The following is a 21,055-nucleotide window of genomic DNA, read 5'->3' on the forward strand; positions in this document are numbered from 1 at the left end:
ATCTCTTTAATATCTATTTGCTAATCGGAGGAAAAAAAAATTAAAATATTCAAATGACTCATTAATGAAATAGAGTTTTTTATATGAATATTATAATTCTGTAGAACTCTTTCATAAAACAATGTGTTTCCATAGCTGCAATGCAGTTGCAACATAATAAATAAGAATATTAGGTCAGGTTTTAGGAAACTTGGTAGGATAAAATTAAACTTGAACTTAAATCAAATGCTTGCTATTTCTCAGGGATTAATTTGTCGCTGAAAGTTTCAATTAAATATTTTATGCAATATAATTACAGTGTTTTCTTCAGTAAATTATTTTTAAGTTCAAAATTTGATAATCACATAGTACCTTAATTTTCTGTCATTTCATTTTAAATTTTCAATTTCAGAAGTGATTAAACTTCAAAGAAGATAATTTTTTTTTTTGCTGAAATCAATCATATATATTTTTTTAATATGAGTACAGAAAATAGAATCGTTCAGCACTGAAATCTTATATATATATTAAAGACTATCTTTTATGATTTATTCAATATCACAGAGGATTATTCAATAAAAATTTCTCTGACTAAACATAAAATTCATTTACTTAAAAAGGGAAATAATTTTTAAATGACAGATAATAATTTTTGATAACAGATTTTTATGCATCTAATTATATTACAGGAAAGAGCGATGATTTTCGAAAATGAGCGCATTCATTTTTAAACTATTACCACGAGCAAATTTCTAAACTATTTCAGTTAAGTATAAAATTTAAGTTGAGAAAATAATGCTAGCAATGCATAAATAATACTTTATTTTGTTTCAATCGCTAATTATACTAGCGCCAGCTATAATAGCTACAAATCAAATGATCTGGTCTGAAGAGTGCAGATGCGTGCTGTGTACATACTGTAGATGAAAATAGATTTTCAGAAAGGTGCTACCAAAGCAATTTTTAAAGTATTTTGCTGCTAAGAAAATGAATATTTCATTTAAGTGTAACTGAAACATATTTAATTAGCATTTAAAGCGTATTAAGATAGTTTTAATTAACTATTACATTGACATAAGTCATTTTTGATTTAAAATATTGAAAAAGCAAATGATTTTTAACTCTTTCACTGAAGTTTCTGTAACATTATCATGCGATGTTCAGCAGCAAATTTTGCAATTTTTGGTATGTATTTTCAAAACTTTTTTTTACAGAAACAATTATTAGAATTTTGTTTTGCGATTCAACCGAAAAACTCTGACTGAATATCCCAAAATTAATTAATTCATGTAACTCATATAACTCAATTAACTCATATAAACAATGAATAAAAATGTTAATGCTCATGTGTTTAGGATTTGTGCCCATTGATCTTCCCTACGAGAAAGCAAAATTTGATAGAGTTAATTTTTATTGTCAGCTCTCATATTCGTATCATAGCATTTTAAAATGCATTTATTTAATACCTTTGTTGTATATTATCTTAAATATAATTTCAAGATATTTCATTATTTTTAAAATAAAATGTCACAAAAGCATCTTCTTTTATATACATTGGAAATTAAATTCTGGAAAGTGATTCGCATGATTTGATAACATTTTGAAATGAAAATGAATTTTTGAAAGTTCTATTAAATTGAATACTGCTATTAAGTGTTAATTTCATTCTAAAAATAGTTAATAACTCAGAAAAATCGAATGTTCTGCATTTTTTATCTCATGAATTCAATTTACTATTTTTCATTTAATTTTAGAAGCATACACATAGGATTTAAAGATCACGATAATTCCTTTAATAATCTCAATAATTTTACATCTAAAATACATTTATATTTGAACTCAAATGTGGTTTTTTCCTTAATAAATTTCAAATGAATTTCAATTTATTCATTTATACAGCATTTCAGAAGAATAGTTTTCCTTGCATTTTTATCATGTTTATGAACATGAAGCTATTTCCTTTCAAAAAAGCCTATCTACAATTCACATATTCATTCAAAACTTTTTTTTTATATCTAAAGGTAACATATATCTATAACTATGTTTACTCATCAAGGATTTGAACTATGTTTCCAAACACTACTTGTTCTCCCATTAGAGACAGAATAAATTTTCACCGGTACTATGAAATCATTTGAAGTGTATTCATATCTGAGTTTGTGAAACAATAGAACGGTAACTTTAAATTTCTGTTAATGATAAAAATATCCATCGTTTCAAGTTTTATGCTTTCATAAACTGGCAGCAGAGAGCATTAGCAAGCGACTTGGGACCACATTCTCACTTTAATCCTGTCCAGGGATTTGCAGAATCAGCGATTATTTTAAGTACCCATCAAAGCATCAAGTAGCTTTCCCGACTTTAATGCACTGGGAACTTGATCGCAATTAAATTTGCATTCTAGAGTATTTTGCTGTATTAAATGCGTTATGGTCTAGTGGAAAGTTTGCTAAAACGAGGTTTTAAGGACTATTTTAACTTTTCTAAAAATTCAAAAATCAGCAATTATGATTTAGTTTGTTGTTTATTTAAAGTGGAAAGCTAATTTAGAAAAACTTAATATTTTTGTGTGCATTTTTTATTTTCTCAGACTCTTAATATAAATTTGAATTTAAATATTCAAATACAGGTGTTAAAATATTCCTGGTGCTTGTCATATTTTTTTTACATGTTTCTTCAAGTGAATATTATCTAATATATAAAAATGAATTTTTGTTTGTTCGTATTTTATGCACTGCCGTACCGTTTATCCTATGGCGATAAAACTTTGCCAACTTGTTGCTTGCACTTGCGAGAAGGTTATACGTCTCTATCAATTATTATATCTAATATATAAAAATGAATTTTTGTTTGTTCGTATTTTATGCACTGCCGTACCGTTTATCCTATGGCGATAAAACTTTGCCAACTTGTTGCTTGCACTTGCGATACGTCTCTATCAATTATTATATCTAATATATAAAAATGAATTTTTGTTTCGTCGTATTTTATGCGCTACCGTATTGTTCATCCGATGGCGATTAAACTTTGCCAACTTATTGCTTTGAACCTAGAAAATCCATTTCCCCATCATAACCAGTTGTCTGTTGGATGCTCACGAGTCGGACAGCCATAAAATTTATTTGTTTTTGCTGAAGACGGAAAAAAAATATTGTCTACCCTAAAGCAATTGAATAATAAAGTAAAAAAAAAGAATAAATGTTATTTTTAGATCTCCCTTATATATCATTCAATTTTATTGAATGTATTCATTGTCGACAAGAAAATAAATATCATTCTTTATATAATTCCTAATTAAGCAAGATTAAACCATTTCAAACGATATTTCCAGAATTACTTTTTTTGCGGCATCTACGCGCCGGGTTCCAGCTAGTAAGAAATAATATTTTTAGAGAATTTTTGATTTTTATATGTACTAGAAAACAAACTTTTGCTGTTGCAAATGGGTAAGAACTTTCTTTAAAGGGTCATACCAGATTTTCAAATTAAAGGGTTGATTCGCGGCATTAAATTTATTTATCTATTATATATGAAAAAAAGTTGAATTGTAATAAATGTAACCTATTCTGATTGTTGTACAGAAATTTCTCAGCTATTTCTCTGCCAATGGTTGGATTTAAAATATCACAGGCCTGAAGTCCATTTCTAAAAATAGTTTAATTTTTGTAAATGAGGAGTTCTTAGAAAATTTTCCCCTTCCATATCTCATGCTAACGTATAGTTTTTAAATAATTTTATATCCCGTACAATTAAGAAAATAAAAGAGGAAATCGAAGCGTAAAAGGCTGAATTATGTAAATACAATGAACAAGAAGCGATTTTTTTCAATTTATATTTTACTGCTGTTTCACCTGCTTTTTGTAACGGCAGTAATGAGTTTTTGTTCTTTGTAAAATTTGATAATCGCTTGCTTTATATTTTTTGTTTGTATGATTTTAATTTACACTCAAATAAAGTTTATAATTTCTTCATTAGTTCTTAAAATTTATTTAACTTCTTAAATGTCTTTCCTTTTAATATTAAAATCATTCTTTCTTAGTTAGCATGATCTAGTTAGTCTACTTTAAACTATAATAGATTTTTTTTATGAACATATAATTAATTTTTACTGCAACTTTTATTTCTTGTACCTTAGTCAATAAATCGAAACAATAAATCTTTTAAAAAGACATTTAAGTTTAACAAAAAATTCTCTAATATAGGTTTGAACATTTATCTTCCAATTTTCATTGTGTATGTCATTATATTATGGATTGTTAAGTATTTTAGTACGGCAATAATCGTTTAGCGTGGCAGTACAGCTCCAAAACATCTAATAATAACTGAGTTTTTTTATTCAAAAAGTTCATCCAAAATGTAAAACAAGTACGGCACCGAATGTTTGATAAATGAATATCCACTTTTTATACTATATAATACTTAATTACATGTTTGAAGAAGTGCAGTTCTACGTTTATATTGTGATTGTGACACAGTGTGAATAGACTCCACTATTTATTACCACTTTTATTATTAAATTAAATGTATTAATCTGGCGTATTTTAAAGATATATTTCTTATCTATGGAGGATTCAGAATGATGTGATCACCGCAACTCTTGTTTGAGATTTCGCTTAGAGTCGGAATACTTATTTCATTGGTGTAAGTTATTAATTACTGAGAAAATGTTAATAGCAAATTAAAATGAAAAAATTATGCTCTCGCGATTCTCAATATATATGTAGATCAAATTTTCGGAAACACAAGATTTTAAAAAAATTTCAGAAAAAAAATAATGGCCGAAATTAATTAATAAATAAATAAAACAGAAGATACATTCAGTTAACTCAAAATTTTAAATAGCAGAAGTGAATCCTTTGATACTATCTTGGATAACCAGAATTATTTTGATAATTATTTAACTATTTCTAGGACCATGAGAAGTATGTTTACTACCAAATTCCTCAATCTTTGAATAAAGTTAAGTTGGTTGGCATAAATTTTCACAAATTTTCCAATAAGATAGAACCCTAGATGTTTCAATTTCTTATCTCACACAGATGATGTGTCAATTTTTTAATTAGTTATTAATTAATCGAATTAATTAATAAATCAAATTAAATTTATTTAATATGATAAATGAATTACTTTTATTAAAGTAATTCATTTCGCTTATTAGATAAATAACTATAAATATTTTAATATATTCGGAAAAAAAGGTCTTTTAAAGGGTTAAAAGAAAAATTATCTATGGGAGAATTACAAGCTTAAAGTAAATTAAAGTTGAGAATTATTCTTTGATATGAACTGATTCTTTACTTATAAAGGAAATAAATCCGATTATTTCCATTCGCAGTGATTAGATAAATGAATATAAATATTTTAATATATTATAAAAAAAGATCTTTTAAAGGTTAAAAGGAAAAAATCTATGGGAGAGATACAAGCTTAAAGTGAATTAAATTTGAGAATTATTCTTTGATATGAACTGATTCTTTCCTTATAAAGGAAATAAATCCGATTATTTCCATTCGCAGTGATAATATTGCATCATTAAATTCTATATTACATCATTTGCTAAACATTCCATTCGCAGTGATAATATTGCATCATTATATTCTATATTACATCATTTGCTAAACATTCCATTCGCAGTGATAATATTGCATCATTAAATTCTATATTACATCATTTGCTAAACATTCTATGATATGATATTTTTTCGATTAGAAATGATTATTAAAACTATTTTTTTCTGAAAAAGAGCATTTAAGAGAATTCATCACTCATCGAAAATCCATGAATCTTTTTTGCTGACAATTTCTATAGCTCATCAATAACAAATATATTTTTTTCTTACAAAATCGTTAGCTGCAGCCCTTTCCTTACTCTTTTGAAAGGTACTTAAGTGAAGATCAACACTTTTCCCGTCGTTGTCATAGTAACTAATATATTTGAAAGAACATGTAGCAGTTTTTTTTATCACTTATTTTTCATCTCCCTCTAAGCATTATCTTTACTTGAGTAACAGTCATTCTAGAAGCTTTTAAACTAAGATCGGGAAGAGGGAAGAAAACATCGCGTGTTATTGGCATAAAAGGGGGAATTTAAGGGGAATAATAAAAATTCGCTAGGTGGTTATTACCTTGGTGAGGTCTAGACGATGCTAATGTAGAACTACGGTTCGTTTTCGAACGATGCAGTGTCATAATGCATTAGTTCAAACTGTTTCTATCTTAGATATTTTGCTCATTTTTTGCTATTTATACAGCAAATATCAATATGTCTTTAAAATAAATGCAAATTTTGAAAGTTTCTTATTTTTTTAATCGATTCATTTCAGAATGGAAATTCTAGTCATGATTTAGAGAGAGAAAAGTAAAAATTTAAATATTTGAAAGACAAAAAAATGTTAGAAATTTAAATTTTTATTCTGTCGCTTTTTATTCATTGGATTTTGAATCTTTAGTTACATATGAAAGCATTTAGATAAGATGCATATAATCAAAAAACAAAAGAAAAATGTACTGAAGTAAAAAGGAGAAATGTAACTTATTCATGCATTCTGGTGGAAAAATTAATGATTTCAGATGGAAACATTTAGTCAAACGTCAGATAATTTATTAAAAATGGAAATTCAAATAACCGAAAGGCAAGGTAAAAAAGAGAAATTAAAATTATTCATTCAATCGATTTATATTGATCGTATTTGATATTCATAGTTTTAAATGGAATAAGTTAATTCTTGTTTCTTCTACTTTTATTCAGATTACAGATGCTCTGGCTTTTATTTTTTACATGAAAATTTATATTTATTGATTTTTTTATTTTATCTAATCGTTAATTTTAAATCTTTTTATTTAATCAACTTCAATTAAGTTATTCATTTTATTTCAGATCATAAAATTTTTAAAAACTTTTTATTTAATCACTTATTTATTTGAATTTCATTTTTCTTCCATCTTTATTTATTTATATTCTTTGTTGAAATAATTTATAAACAATTTCTGTCTGAGCTAATTTGATGTTATCTACTATGTTTAATTAGAAAATTGGTTAATTTTATAACTAAACATAATAGTAAAGGACTATATTAAGATACTAAATCAAAAATGATATTATTACGTGAATCTGATTTGATAAGAAAAAAGCCATCAACATGAACTAAAGGATGGTTATAATTAAAATGCAAGTATTTGAAATGCACAAGAAGAAAAATTACTTATAGTATGTTGTAGAAATTTAACATTTGTTATATTTACAGCATGTGGAAATGATTTACACAATAAAAAATTAAATCAAATTTTTGTTCTATAGATGACACTTTTTATTAACATTAATTTATACATTGAAATTATACCATACTTTTCTTTGTTAAAATATGAAATGAATTATTGTAATATTTATTCAACTTATGAGCCTTCAAGCCCAATCAAATGCGGCAGACGTAAGACAGTGCGATACACAAACATCTAAAGTTTCTTGGTAAATTTCTAAGACTTGTCAGTCATGTTGTTTTTTAAATTAACAACAGAGTTAAGTTTTCCCTTCATGGACACAGTCTTTTAAATATCCTCGCAGCTAAAGTCGCAAGGATTCAAATCAGGTGAACGAAAAGGCCAAATATTAGCTAACAACCCTCACCAAAAATTTGGTGAAGCAGTTTTTTAACAGACAGAGCAATATGAGGTGGGGTTTCATCTTGTCTTAATATTGTTGAATATAGGCAGTTTCTTCCTTGCAAAGAAGAGATCACATTATTTTCTAGACAAAATTCTATAACTAATTCCCATTACGTCACAGCAGACGAGCCCTGTAGGTTTAAGATTTTCGAAAAATAATGGACCAGTAATAAAGTTAGCAGTCATACCACACCAAACTGTAACAAACGTTGAATGCAAGGGTTTCCAAAAAACAGTATGCGGGTTGAATGAGTCCCATATCCTACAGTTATAGGTGTTGACTTCTCCGGATAAAGTAAAATGCGCTTCATCAGTTCACAAAATCTTTCGATTCCATGATTCGTCATCATCAATTTTGGAACGAAAGAAGTTGGCAAAATCAATTCTTTGTTCTGTGTCTCCTGGCTGAAAGTGGTGCAAAATTTAAATTTCATGTGATTAACATGATAAAATGTAGAACAATACTACTTTCACGGTCGGCCATGGTGTTGATAAAGTCCTTGCCACACTTGTAATTTTTACATGTCGCTGATCCACAAACCCTGAATGAATTGCTTCCCTAATTTCTTCCATAACTTCCTGATACACAGCGCGTCATCCTCTAGATCCAGGGAATACCCCGAACTCTCCAATGTATTAATCATTTCTTTCAAGTCATTCACAGATATCGTTCTATTACTTAAATATTTAAGACGACGCTATTATTTCAAAGCAGTGGTATAGTTGCTATACTTTTGGATAAAACATTTTATTAACTGAACAAGTTCTGCGTTCGACCAAATCATGACTGTATTTTAAAGAAAAACTACTTTTATCAGTGAAATGTTTTTAGAATTGAAGTGGTAAGCATTTTGACATAGTAAAAAAAGAAATTTTTTTTAATAATCTACGTTGTCACCTATTGACAAAAAATCGAATTAAAAACTTTTATTGCATAGTTCACTTTTTCATGCTCTAAATATAACAAACACCAAATTTCTTTAACATGCTTTAAATAGCTTTTCTTCTAATTTTTCATGCACTTTAATTTTAACCACCCTGCATATGATACGATAACAAACTGAAATTTCGTTTTTAACGTTGCTGTAATCCTTCCTACATGAAAAGTTTTATGATGCCAAATAGGAATGAAAATATTCCTGTAACATATTATTAAAATCATTTGTCCTCATATTCTTAACCTATTTGCATACAATTTGCCATGTAAGTTTAACAGAACTGTAGCTAAATTATATCCTGTTTTCCACCGAATGCATCGTTGCTTTAGAAAGCTCGGATGAAATGTTTCACTTAATAGCTTCATATCATTAATTAACATTTATATTCGTTTCCGCTTCAAAATATTGCTAATCTTGATTAAATTCCCATTTTTCAGATGAAATAATTGGTTAACTACCATTTTTGAATGGAATATTTTAATTCATGCGTTAAAATTTTGATATTTTGAAAACTTTATAGGGAATAAGAAGACTTACGGTTTCAAACCAAAGACAAAAAGAAATAGATGTGCATTTTATAGCATAACTAACAAAATAGTAATAGACATATAAAATTCCTCTGGGCAAGCTGGAAGGCAAAGGTTTCTTTACATTTGAGTTACTGGAGACATAAATTGTTGATGGTAGAAACATTCAAAACTAGGGCGTGAAAATCACTTTTCAGCCCCTAACTTCTAAGTTATTGCAGTTATAGAAAAACTTTAAATAAGAAAATTATTTGTCTTAAAGAGGCCCCAATTTGGCAAATGGGATTAATTTTCAATATTAAGAAAGTTATAGTGAAATGAAAATTTCCACTTCTTTGAGTTAGATGGGCCATTTGCGAACTCGCCCGACATTTTTACATTTTAAAAAACATATTCCAAACAAGCTAACATCCAAACAAAATTACTTTAGTAGATAACATGGGCATACACATTATATATATATATATATAATATAATGCGTATCATCTTGAATAATATCATAGCATATGAATAACTTGGTCTTATTAATTTTTAAATAGTAAAATATTTTTTAATGAATTGATTTACATCTCTGATATCAGTCACAATAGAAAGAAAATTAGTAAAGAAATTATTGGTTGTTCTAAAGATAACTTAGAAGCAGCGTAAATGTCTTTGGGACAGATAATTGTTATGGCTTTGTCCTATAGAAACAAGATGCAGCAAAATTCCATGTCTCATGGTGTATAATTTACAGGTGGTATCAAAATAATAGAAACACCTTAGATTTATAAAGAATCCTTAATTATTATAGTGTAGGGCCACCTTTGGCATGTATTGTAAAAGTTCTGGGAGAGATGCCGGTGGAGGATATGGATCCCGTATTTAACTCTCTAAAATAGACCATAACGGTTCAATTATATTGAGGTTGAGAGATTGTGTGGGCCAAGGCAAATATTTTTCATGCTGGTGTTCATCAACCATGATTGGACAAGTCTCGCTGCATGGATAGGAGCATTATCATCCTGGAAAATTCCATCTCTTACAGGAAACAACGTTTGCATCATATAATGGACCTGGTCAGCTAAAATTACTCTTTACTTCTCCCCAATGATTCTTCCTGTCAGGGTTACGATTGGTCCAGTAGAAAACCACGACATGGCTGCCCATATCATGACAGATTCACCTCCATGCTTGACAGCTGCAAGGATACAATCACGATCATACGCCTGTGCAGGTGTCCTCCAAACGTGCACCCGTTCTGTTGTAGGGAAAAGTGTGAAAAATGATTCGTCGGACCATGTTACTTTCTTCCATTTATCAATCGACCAGGTTTTGTGATTGTGACACCACTGTAGGAGGCGTTTACCATTAACATCTGCGACAAGAGTTTTGGTAACTGCTGCTCTGCCATAAATGTTTTATGAAGGTGCCTTCTAACTGTAATTACTGACACTGGATTATCCAGATGGGGATTGAGCTCTGCGGTCACTTTTGCTGCAATTGTTCGCTTTTTAGACATTACAATCCGCTTCAATATTCATCGGTCTCTTTCACTAAGCTTCTCTTTCTGCCCCCTATTTTGCTTTATCGAGATTGTCTTGCCGCGCTGTGTGTATGCTCTTCATGACTTTAGACACCGTACCTCTAGAAACGCTTAAAAGTTGGAAAATTTCGGTCACACTTGCTGCAGCTAGACGGGCTCCTACAATCTGGCCTCTTTGGAAATCTGGGAGGTCCAACATTTTAAGCTTTTGAAAAAAAAATTCAAAAATTACAGAATTTCAATAAAGCTAACACATATTACCAGGATTTATTCCATTTATTGCCATTATATTGCCATTGCCATTTATATAAAAAAACTGGTGGCTATTATTATATTTCATGCTTACGAAGCGCATTCAAAATTGTCACCTTTATTCACAAGTGTTTCCACTTTGACAACCACCTGTATATGAGGCAGATTTAAATGAGAAGCATAAAACATACTCATTGCATCGCGTTTTTCTACTTACATCGCACATTCTAATTTGTTGTTATTCAGTAAAACCAACAAGCAAAAAAAAAAAAAATTACTTTTGACAAAAAGCTTGTCAAAAAGTGAGATGGACATAATATTCAGCTATTTTTTTCGCCAAACAGTATTGTAAATTAATTATAAATAAAAAAATAATAAAAATATATGACGTTGGTATAGTATTTTTATTTCTCAATTAGTAGGATTTAAATCCAGTAAATATTGAAAAACTGTGTGAAAAATTAAAAAGAAATTTTTTAAACTTAGCCTGGAATAAGTCTTTTTTTTGTTTTTGTTTCAGCAAGGCCTGAATTTCAGATGTTTACAACTTTATTCACCGTGGAGAAATCTTGATTTAAAATTTCTAGGCAAAAAACACAGCCTTTTTTTTTGAAAGGAAAAAAATTATAGTGATGTAATACTACTGATAACAAAAAATCGTTGCCAGTAATACAATATCACTATAATAATAATAAACCCTAATAGCAAATGAGCATGAAGATAATGTAACTGTAAATAATGGAAATCCATTTTGCCACGAAATTACTAGTAGATACTACGCACTTTTACAAGAAATTACGTGTAATTACTAGTAGATTGTATTGTTACTGATAATTACTCGTCAAATAGAGTTTCAGCTATTTGCTGCAAAAATGTATTTTTCTTCACAACATATGAATGAAAAAAATAAAGTCGAAATAATAAAAATAAAGTTTAATCTCTAACTTAACTGAAGAAAATGATGTGCAACAAAAAAATTTGAAAATCACTCTGTTGCATGAATTAATGTTCCATAATATTATTCATTAAGGATATTTATTTTTGCTCATAATAATTGATAAATGATGGAAAATTATGTTGTTTCTTATGATAATTGATAAATAAAGAATGTTGCTGTACCTGGCCATATACGTACCTAGCACTACCTATCCCGATCTTAAATACGATATTGTTTATTTTCAGATATAGAGACTCTCCACCCTTTTGCGCATGCTCCTAGAAACTGATCTTAATAATATAGGGATGAGATGGAAGATGGAGATTCTTCACATTTTATTTAGGAATACATAAATTTCGATCGAAATTAGATGATGAATCATGGATAATTCTCAAAATTGAACTAGCTCTAAGAACAATAAATATACAGGTTCGAAAATGGTATGACTCAACAAGACAAGCGGAAAAAGTTTGATGAAAAAGGATTTAGTGGAGTGAGGCTTAAGGCCTGAAAAAAGAACATTGGCATTGTGTATTATTACTCTTTTAAGTAAAATCGTCTAAAAGTGATATTGGATTTATAACAGAACGTACACTAAGTTGAAATATAAAATATATTATTTGACATATTTTTTGCATATTTTTATGTTTAATTTATCAAGCCTCGAGAAAGATAATGCAAAGCAAAATAAGCAATGAGAATGATTCTGAAAAAGTGTCATGGGCGCAGTGACCTAGTGGTATTCCATAAGAATCTTAGGGTATTCAAAATTCGATTCAATCAAAGGTTTTCTATGCATGCAATCTTAATACAAATTGAATCTATCATGTCATCTGTCATGTTAACTTATCATAAGCTAAAATGCCTCCCTGTTAGTGTGGCAAAGTTCTTTGTCGATAGTTATGACAGCTCAAATATTCTATATTTCCTCTGATTGATCCAAACTTATCTATATACTATAAAATAATACTCTAGAAACTTTAAAACAGGACATTAATTTAAACAAAATTAAAATTCTTCTAATAGTTTAGTTACAAAATACTTGAACAAAATTATTTACTTAAATTTTTTTAAAAATAATTTGAAACTTTAGAACAATTTACCAATTTAGAACAACTTATTAATTCTAAATTTAAATTACTATATCGGATTTCCAACCAGATTAGTGGAAAGTATTAACATTCTATAATTAAGCAACAAATTATAATTTTAATAAAGCGTCATTCAGAACTTCTGCTAAACTTCAGTAATTTAGAAGAATAAAAACAAAACCACTTCCTTCAAATTAGTAGAATAACTGATTGAACGTCTGGAAACTTCTTTTTAATAAAGTCAAACTCCCCATATCGTCGAGAGGATTATCAGAAATGTCAATCATCTAGGATTACTCCCATGACATGCAGGGATTATGGACGATGTTTATTGCCTTGCTCTATTTTGATTGTCTTTGGAACAATGAAAACGGGAGATTTTTCTTGGTTAAAGTACAAGGCATTTTCATGCATAAAGGCTATCGCATATTAAATTTTCGAATAAACATTTAGTTTATTTATTAGCCAGTCGGAAGGGTCTTCCCAAAACTTTCTCGCATGCTTTCTAATAAATTTGTAATGCGAGTGAATGCTTTGCATGAATTGGCGTACAATGTTTAAGAAATATTAACCGTTGGCTTGAATATAGCATTTTTATTGAATCTATCGTGTCATCTATGGCGATTTTTTTGGCGAGTAATCCCTGGCACGTCATTAATAGTATTTCTGAATCGAATGAAACAAAAATTTGACACAAAACTGCACTTGTAGTCACAAAATCTCATTCCAAATTTGATATATTTGAAGCACTGCGTTTTTGAATTATCATATTTAGATGTTTCTGAAAGTACAAACCGACAGAAAATCTACCCACTATTGGATTTGGCTCAAAATCTGGCAAGTGTCTGCACTACGGATAATAAATTTGTGAACCGAATCTTATCTATCTTGCTCTCTACGTTTTTAAATTATTGTGTTAACTTTTATTCTAACAGCCGGACAAACAAACTTCCTCCGAACAGATTTTACTCAAAATATGATAGAAATATGCAAATTTGGTGGAAAGACAAATTTCATCTGTATAGTTCACCTTTTTTGGAGTTATCTTTGTCACAGTCAGACGGATATTTTCCAAAAATGTGTTTTTTAAACTGAGGGAGGTCTAAACCGTGGAGATTCGTCAAAATCTCGAGTTCCAATTTTTTAAAGATTACTATACTTTCTGTATACTACATATGAGCCGTTTATTTTGAAAGTCGGGCAAGTAAATTTTTGAAAGAAATGGAGATAATGGTAGTGTAGATAGGACTTGTAATGATCTTTTTTATGCGTAAACAATTTAAAGTAAAATAAATAATCAGATTCTAGTATTTTGGAGATGGAAGTTTTAGCTCTTAACAGTATTGAAAATCTGTTTATTTTGAAAGTGGCGCAAGTCCATCTTAGATTGAAATTATTTTTGACCGAATATATTATGGTAAAATTTAGCCCAGGCTGCTGTATGGTGAAGCAAATGAAAGCCGTTTGATATCATGTCTGAAATCTAGGGTGTTTCTGTCTTTGACATTGAAAATCGGTGGTTGTACAATATTTCATAAATAATAAAATAAATATCTTAATTTTGTGTTTCTATAATAATATGTTTATTTTCAACACCGATTGTTTAGTCCAGTGACAAGGAAATAAATATCATTGATGACAAATTTTTGTTGTCAGGACATTCAATTTTACCGAACGATAGTGATTTTGGAGTGGTAGAACTGGTAATCCGGAAAACCAGTTCCTTGTATATTCCCCAGGATTACTATAAAGTAATACGAATTTGTAGAAAACATAATAAATGTTTAATACATGAAATGAAGCGCGGATATTTATTTTCAACCCAACCTCCGGAGGAAGCGGTTTTAAAAAGAAAGAAAAATACTGATAGAGAAACCGTGAATTGTTTAACTATATGCTGGATCAGATTTACAAGGGATGCACCATACAAAATATTCTACAAAACTTCGATAGAACGAGATACTGAATTTAAAAGTATCGATTTGCCACCACAACGAGGAAGACCAAATGATTTTAGAAATATAAAATTATTTTTTATGTATGAAAAAAAGGAGCTATATTACATCTGGAAAATGCAAGGATAGGATGGATTTATTATCATATATACCTTCTGTTCATCATGGATATTTTAAAGTGTTAAATCCTGAATAAAATTCAATTTAATTATACCTACGTATAAATTGAAAATGTATAATTTCATTGAAAATCTTAATAAAACTGAATTGTTTTTTTGTTATGTTATATTTTCTACAAGAATATTCTTTGTTTTGTTTCCCTTTTTATCAAATGAATAAATAATTATAAATTTTTGAATAGTATTTTGTTTTTATTATTAAAATAAGGCTGATGAAACTGAAATATTTACCAATTAAATGAACTTTTGCAATAATTCATTAATTTTGAAAGTGAGGCAAGTCCATTTAGTTATAATTAAACTCTAATTTTTTTAGTCAGCACTGTAAGCACTATTGGATAATAAACTTACATTATTTGGTACCACAAAATACAAAACAATTAATCTATTAATACTTACTAATATTTTTAAATTTATCGAAATGCAAACCTTTAAATATCTTGCAATAACAAAAAATGGACTTGTCCCATTTTCAAAATAAACGACTCATATACGAAAAAGTAAATATGTTTTTTTATTTGGAAAAGTATTGTTTAATAATATGGGTTATCCTTTTGTAAGAAACGAGTGTTTTTCTTATTTGAAAGAATAACTTGTGAAACTATTGCAACACCATCAGATATACATTTTGTGATATACCAAAGCATTTGATGATATATCTGGGGATATTTGCAAATTTTTTCAAGTGAGTCATATGTTATAAAATATGCCATTTTGTCTCTTTTATTCTCGTATGTAATATTCCTATTTTTGAATTATTTCACTTCTGTTAGAATTTGTAATGGAGTTTGTGCTAATATTATACGTATTTCGTAGAAAAGAATCTATTACATAAATACGAGTAATAATTTCAAATGATCTACGTTCTAAAAACAATTATTCATATACAAACTACTTTGAAATTTTTAAGTTTCTCAGATTCTTATTTTCCCACCCTCCTTAGCTCTATACATGCTCAAACTAAAACGCTTTCTCAGCAGAATTCTTTCTATAGCTATATAAATTTCGAATACATTCTCACGGTCGCTTTTTCCTATTCTCTGTCTTTTTATTCAAACAATGCTGGCGTTGATTCTAGTTCACACAAAGAACTTAATAATGAAAAAGGCAATAAAATGTGATTCCCAGTTAACCACATCTGCTTACCGTTCTCAAGAATGCCGTTAATAAGTGATACATAATTTTTACAGCGACCTTAGACTAACCACCATCATTTTCATACATATAAAGCAATTAGTTGTAGCATATAAATTCCGTTCACACATTTCGAAGATAATGGAATTTAGCACATCCTATATTTATTATTTAATGTCATGCATCTCCTTAGTGATATCATAATCTTGATTCATGCCATTATTTGTAACAATTTGCTTCCAACTTTATATTACCGATGAAGCAAATGAAATATGTCTTTCTCTATTTTCTCTAATATAATTTTATGTTCAACCAATGATTGTAGCATCTCATAAGATCCAGATGCCTGACCCTTCGTTAAATGATTACTCAAAAGTTCAAAATATTTTTGTTATTAATAGTTGCGGATAAATAATAGCTGCGTCTCTAATTATTTGTAATAAATTTCAACATTTCATTTTGAGAATAAATCAAAGACCGAATCACCTAAATCAGTTTTAAAATAATTAAAGATGATTGAGATGGAGCTTTTAAAATAAAGTGGTATTGGATTACAAGGATTAAATCATCGAAGTTCTTAAATATAGGAGCAAGGAAGAGAATTTCGAGGTTTTAAGGCCGAGGGCGATTACTGATCCCGGCTTCGGTCTCAGATGCCTCAAGTTTCGAAATATAATATCACCAAAAATTCGTAATATGTGTGTACCTGAGGCAGGAAAATGTCGTGGGTCAAACGCCCCCTACACATTTCTCGAAGCTATGGTTTAGAAGCCGAGAGAGGGTTTGTTAGTTCAAGCAGCCCTCTCCAAGTCATAGGATTGCATGGATATTGTCACGGACTCGTTCGATTTTAAGAATTCGTTCTAAAATAGTCTTTGTTCCATTTAAAAATTGGGCGTTAATATATATCTACATTAAATTTCTTCAGTTCTAATGGAAGAATAGCTTTGATCTATTGTTGTAATCAGGCCAGACGTTCAGAATGAACCCTAATCATGATTTAACTAAGAAATTAACATTTATTTTTAATTTTACCTCACCAAATTTTGCAGGCAGTTCTTTTAATTCAATTTGGCAGTTTTGTAGGTATTAAAAGATTAATTTAATTTCTTACTTAGCATTTTTTTAAATAAAAATTGTACTGTGAAGTTCAGCAAATCATTTCTACAAAACACCTTTCTTTTTTTGAAGAGACACTCAGAAATAATAATGATATTTTCTAAATGCTCGAAATTGGTGAATTTTATTATTTTTGTGATTATTCGTTTTGATTAGGAAAAATGTTAAATTAGAGATTTCAAAATTCTTCAGTCATAGAAAAATACTTCTGAAGTGTTTATTCTGAAATTTTAGATGCAAATTTGATAAATGCTTTTAAACTTCAGAATTTAATGCAACAATAGTATTTGTACCATTTCATGCATCCGTATAATAAAAAATGTTTCATTAAAACCATTTTATTAATTTACAAAATTATTTTTGTGACCTTCAGATAGAATGTGATTTAAATGCGGTGATCTTTATTGCTGATAAGGATAATTGGATACTACTTAACAAGTCTCGGATATGAAAGAATGTTATCAAATTCTATGAACAGCGAAGAAAAAGAAAGTTTATTAATTCCATTGAATAATTTACCTGATTTATTTTGAGACTGTTCTCACTTCAAGGAAAAAAAAAAGAGCCAATGCTTTTTTAGCTTCTCACCAAAGATGCAAATACATTTTAGTTTCATAGGCTCTTCATACTGATTCGGTGCTGGAGCATTTCGGAGAAACCTCGAAATTCTTGGAAAATTCTACGCTTCCCTGGGAAAATCAATGGAGCCGATTTGATGTGGCGTCGCAGTCACACGATAAACGCAGTTGCATGTACCACCTAATGATCATATTGCAAAGAGCTGTATTGCGGTATTTTGTAAGATGCTTCATAAATTTAGAAGTTAATTTGGTGGGATCATTTAATACAAAACTATTAATAAAAATTGATCATGTTAAAAGTGCATGGAATGTCTTTAGTAGTGATTACTTTAAAATAAATAATGTTACGTTGCGAACGATATGAATGAAATGTAACATTGAATTGATTCAATCGAATAGATTTTGGGAATATTTTCTACTTTTTTATCTCTCTTTTTTAGAATTCACTATTTAGCCTGTTTGACGATTTTGTATCTGGATATGTGATTCGATTTTTTTTGTATCTAAGAAAAAGGTAAAGATTTAATATCTTTGAAGTTTAACAAATTATTTTTTTCCGAAAAATATTACCGAAGGAAATATTTTCTACTATCATCTGTGATTTTTACTTTGATTTTAATTGAAGTAAATTTTTATTGAATCTTCTTTTGATATATATATGCTTACAACAAATGGAAATAGCCTTTCTTGTGTTTTTTTAAATCAAAAAATTAGTTTTGATTATTTTTATATGTAATGAAGTAAAATCCGGTCATTCAAAAGCTCAAGAATAGAGTTTTGTGGTGGTATGTAGATTATTATGATCTGTGCAGGAAGCAACAGGACGAATGTTGTTGGAAACATTTCTTTTAATAATCACATTCACACACTTAAAACAAGCACAAACACAAAACATTCACGCGCGCGACTTCACAGTTCCGCGTCACATCTCATTCTAATTACAATCGCAATGCACTATGGGATGACATATGGGATGGCCTAATCAGGCATCGCCATCTAGTATCCAAAAGGGAAGGTAAGAGTAATGCAACTGTTACAGTTTTAGAATAATGACTTTCTGTGAATCTTATGTTTTTGAGCTTCTGAATATCTCCATAAATATTTGTAAGATGTCTGTAACTGGAGTTACAGTCACTCAAAAAAGTATTGGGGCACTTGGCTTGGATAACTGCAGAGATATTTATAAAACTATTTATCACATCATTAAAATAAAGACAAAACGAATCAAGAAATATTTTAACATTTGGTGAATAATTTGTAAGAAAAATTTTATTGATATTTTAGAATTATAATTTGATCTAGCTTCCCAAATTTAATTAAAAGGTAAATAGAAGTTAAAAAATTATTGGGACATTTTTGAAATTAGAAATTTAACAAATATATAGCGCACCAATAGAATTGTACTAATACATTTTTAGACTATAATTTTAAACATAAAATTTTCAATAGATAAGATTAGTTATAGAAAAAAGAGCGAGAAACAAAAATGTATCGGTTGATATGTGAAATTTTGTAATAAGTCATTGAAAAAATGAAAAAATCAGTTCGTTGTACAGGATGTATCTAGAAATTGAGTAAATCTATTGTTTTTAACATTATTCACAGGTTCAAGAAAACAAATAGTGTTCAAAACAAGCAAAGATCACGGCGTCCAAGGACATTTAATAAACATGAAAAGAAATGGACTGTGAAACAAGTTTACATTAATCCTAAAACTGGTGCAATAAAATTGACCCTGCAATGTAAAAGTAAGTTCGGAAAATCTGTAAATTTGCTAAAATGTTCGTATAACAGCCGAAAGAATTTTGGCGAAATGTAATTTTTGTTGATGAAAGCAAATATAACATGTTCAGATCAGGCGGCAAGCAAGGTGTTTGGAAGAAACCAAATATAGTTATGAATGTCAAAAATGTAAGGCCTATTGTCAAATATGGAGGTGGCAATCAAATAGTCTGGGGCTGTATGGCAAGCACTGGTGTTAGGAACTTACATTTTATTGATGGTACAGTGAATAAACATGTCTATCTTGACATTCTCAATCGAAATTTAAAGCAAAATGGGAGCAAGCTGGGAATTTCAAGATATTTTATATTGTACCAATGTAATGACCCGAAACACAGAAGACCACTTACTGATATTTGAAAGGAATGGGTCCTCTATCACTGTTCTAGTGTTATTAAGACTCCTGCACAAAGTCCAGAATCTCAATCTAGTTGAACATGTGTGGGACTATTTGCACCAAAAATTATATGAATATCAAATTTCTAACAAGTAGGATTTAAGAAAACATTTGGTCGGAGTGAGGGCCTAAATCGATGGATTATTTTGCAAAAAAGTGGTCCAACCCATGCTAAATAGAGCATGAGAAGCCATAAAAAACAAAGGCGGCCCATCAAGATATTAACTCTTAGGTTTGCATTATTTTTCTTAATCTATTGAGAAGTGTCCCAATACATTTTTGAGCACATTTTTTTTACTTGATTTCATTTATTTTCAATTATAATCATAATTGCGTTAATATGAGAGTTTTGTTTGAATTATTATGATTTATATATATCAAAATAATATTTACTTTTTTTTTGGTTTCATTTGTACATTTAAGTAAAATATTATCATAAAATTCTATGAACTTGTGGTGTGACCCAATACTTTTTTGACAGACTGTATATGAGAAGGGAAAACAGAGTATGATTGCATTTCTTTTTTTTCCCTTCAAAAATGGTTGTTTTATTTCTTTATAAAGATTTTTTTAAATGGTATATAATTTGAGATAGTCTATTTTTTATTTTCCTGAATTATATCTCCCTCAATTTTAGAAGTGGCTATGTTTTATAAAAGAGTTTTCTGCACAGAGATTTTTAAAAAATATTGTTTACTTTAACATAAAACTAATTTTCTTGTAGAAAAATGAATAAAATCAGATTATTAATTCGCATAAAGATATATTTTGAACTCCCAAACATTAAAAGCGGACACCTTTTATTAGTTTTACATTTCCGTACAGTTCTCTGTAAATATATGTGGAAATGTTGCCAAGGAATGATGTTTCGAATTTCCAGTTTCTTTAATTCCAGTTATTACTGTTTTAATCCTGGATTTTCGGTTTTGAAGTGCTCTTAACTTTGGATTAAACATAGTATTTTACATTTTATTCCCATAAAGCCTTGTGATATGAGG

This window comes from Argiope bruennichi, chromosome 4 (genome assembly GCF_947563725.1).
Source record: "Argiope bruennichi chromosome 4, qqArgBrue1.1, whole genome shotgun sequence".
Taxonomy (NCBI): domain Eukaryota; kingdom Metazoa; phylum Arthropoda; class Arachnida; order Araneae; family Araneidae; genus Argiope; species Argiope bruennichi.